Below are 2,911 nucleotides of genomic sequence, written 5' to 3' on the forward strand. Positions count from 1 at the left end.
GTAGAAACCCTAATTCAGTGGGGAAAGATGTTTGACTATCATATCATGCATCATCCATCATCTACATGCTTACAGGATTTATATTTCATCTAATTCAAATATTGCCTAGGCCATTGACTTAGGTCTCTTGGTATTTGCAAATGCATAGGTCCAATATCTTGATTCATTTTGTATTGTGGCTTAATCAATAGGCTTTGTTTCATATGAATCAGGTCTTGTTTGCAATCAGGTGAAAACCCTAATTCAAGCCTCACAATTGACTTTGGTCAACTATTGACATTTTGGTCAACTAGTTAACCAAAGTCAACCATCCATTTTATAGACCCATTTGATTTTGATCATTCACATTTGATTCAAGTTATACCTTGGAATTTCTCAACCATTGATTTTTCCATTTAATTGATGCATCCAAATTCAATCAACTTTCAATTTAATTCCATTTTCAATTATGTTTCATAACATTTTCAAACCTTTTTTTAACAATTTTCAACCATTCATTAAGAATTTTAAAACACAATTTTCAAATCATTCACTAACTTTCCATAAACCATTCAACTTTCATTCATTAATCCATTCATGTAAAATTTAATACACAATCAACCTTTTATTATAAACTAATTAAATCCAATCCAATTTCCATTCAATACAGTACCATACAAAATCAAATCCAACGACATTCCATTCAAATTCCATTTTATAACTTGAATGTACATAATCCTAACATCCGCAATTTCAATTACAACCCAATATTTTACATTCAATTTTCTATAATATATAATTTGTTCAAAATTTATATATCAATGTAATTTACAAATCCTAACTTCTAAAAAATTCAATTTCCAAATCCTAACTCCTGATTTTACATTCATTTCAATTTCATTCAACTTCCTGTACATAAAGTTCACAACTAGCCAAATAGACTTGTTTTCTTTCATCCATCACACCATAAGGCTGCACCATCCCACAACCAAACTGCATCAAGCATCTCAACCTGCATTTTAGGAAGAAAATAGGCCAAGTCCCTATTCCATACCACACATAACAGACCACAAATTAATATTGTCAAATAAAACCCACCAAGCATCACAATTTGGGCATAACAGCAGCATATACACATCAGGAAATTCAAGCCATACAGGGTAGCATTCATTCAATCATCATTAATAGGCTAACATTAGACATTCATTAATTTACATTAGTCACCATTTTTTTTGCAGCCAGGACCATTCCCAATCATTCCTAAATTAGCATCCAACTATTTTCCAAAATAACCTTGTTACTAATAGAAAGTATTCACATTGATTAATTTAATTTAAAAATGCAGTATGACCATTCTAATAGCAGTTTAACATTCAATAACTAACACTACCTAACCTACAACAGAATTTTGAAGCTGCGTTTGCATTTCAGTTTCCATTTCAGTTTCTATTTCATCATAGACTATTTAACATAATTTAACCTAATCAAACAGACTTCACACACTAACATGACTCACTCTTAAACTAACTCTAATTACTAACAGAATTCACAAAGCAACTCTAACTGCATAATTTTAAAACCAGAGTATATTTCAAGAGCAGGAAGTGAAGTTTAATTTGCATTTCAATTTAAGTTGAATTCCTAACTAAGCTTTGCATCTTTAACTAACATTGAATTTCATTGTGAATTTCAATGGAATTTCTAACAAACTCTGAACTCTATATAAACTCTCTTGCACTGCAATTTTGAGGAAGAGATTCATTCTGCAAATTTTCAGATTCACATTCTCACATTCTCCATCCCTCTCTCTCTCTCTAAAGCTCATTCATCTTCAACCTCCCACCCTCACCCTCACCAAACGCTAGAAATCCTCCTAACTGATAGAGCTTCAACCTCATAAGCTATAAGCAGTTGAGCTTAACCTCTGTATATCCTCACACGCCACAAGAACGTATACAATTGAGAATTCAGAAGAACAGAGGAAGAAGAAGGAGAAAGAAAAGAGTCAAGCATCAAAGAGTTTGAAAGTTTACCTGATCTTCGGGATTTTTGGCATCTTCATCTTCGAGATTCCCGAGCTTGGCCGAAGCAATTTACCATTCCAAAGGTTGGTGCACCTCTTTGGAACTCCCCATTTCTTGTTACCGGACTATAGAGTAGATGCAGATAAGCGTTAACCCCAAGGTTAGGGATCAAACCGAGTCGTGGTAATGATTTAATTAAGTTTTTCATGTTTTAGGGTTCTGAATCTTTTTATTCTATTCGAGTTCGGGATTAATTACTATGGACTGAAAATGTAAAAAATTTACACCGTTGATATCTATCATCGATGAAAATGAATGGTTGGTTTACAAAGAGGGCGCAAAGAGGAGTCTGAAGGTGTTTGCAATTTGAGGTTTGGACCGCTCTGCCACCTACGACAATGCGGAGCTTCGCCTCTGATGGGCCTCTGTTTGAGAAATATTTTTAGGGCAAGCATTTTCAATTTGAGAAAACTTTACCCCGTACCCCTACAATTGTACCCACACCCCTACATTTAATTTTTTGGGACCAAAATACCCTCATATAAATAGGGTATATTTTCTATTTTTAATTTTTTTTTACCATTTTCGTTCAAGAGTTCCGGAGAAGAGAAATTTTTGACTTTTTGACATTGTAAACCGGAACACTCAGAGTAAGTCTTTCGGTTCATGAAATGTATACCGAAACACATGTCTAAAGAGTTCCGATTTGTTGCCTTTAGGGGGCACTGAACCGGAAGTCTTTTAGAAAGTCTTCCGGTTTGGATTGTTGTATACCGGAAGTCTTTCTTAAAGACTTCCGGTTTGGATGATCTAAACCGAAACTCTTTAAGAAAGTGTTCCGAAAGTCATCTTGTTTTTTTACTCATCGGAACTGTTCTTTGAAGTGTTCCGGTACTAATTTTTTTATT

The 2,911-nt window shown here is 34.0% G+C and overlaps 1 long non-coding RNA gene across 1 annotated transcript; it reads right to left on the minus strand.

Moving 5' to 3' along the window:
* Positions 1-654: 654 nt before the first annotated feature.
* Positions 655-2,450, minus strand: LOC127093383 (uncharacterized). Its single transcript, XR_007792529.1, has 2 exons — positions 2,013-2,450; positions 655-1,022 (listed from the first exon to the last, which is right to left on the minus strand). It is a non-coding gene; the product is annotated as an uncharacterized LOC127093383 (long non-coding RNA).
* Positions 2,451-2,911: the final 461 nt, after the last annotated feature.

The sequence above is a fragment of the Lathyrus oleraceus genome, chromosome 6 (assembly GCF_024323335.1).
Source record: "Lathyrus oleraceus cultivar Zhongwan6 chromosome 6, CAAS_Psat_ZW6_1.0, whole genome shotgun sequence".
In the NCBI taxonomy this organism is placed as follows: Eukaryota; Viridiplantae; Streptophyta; class Magnoliopsida; order Fabales; family Fabaceae; genus Lathyrus; species Lathyrus oleraceus.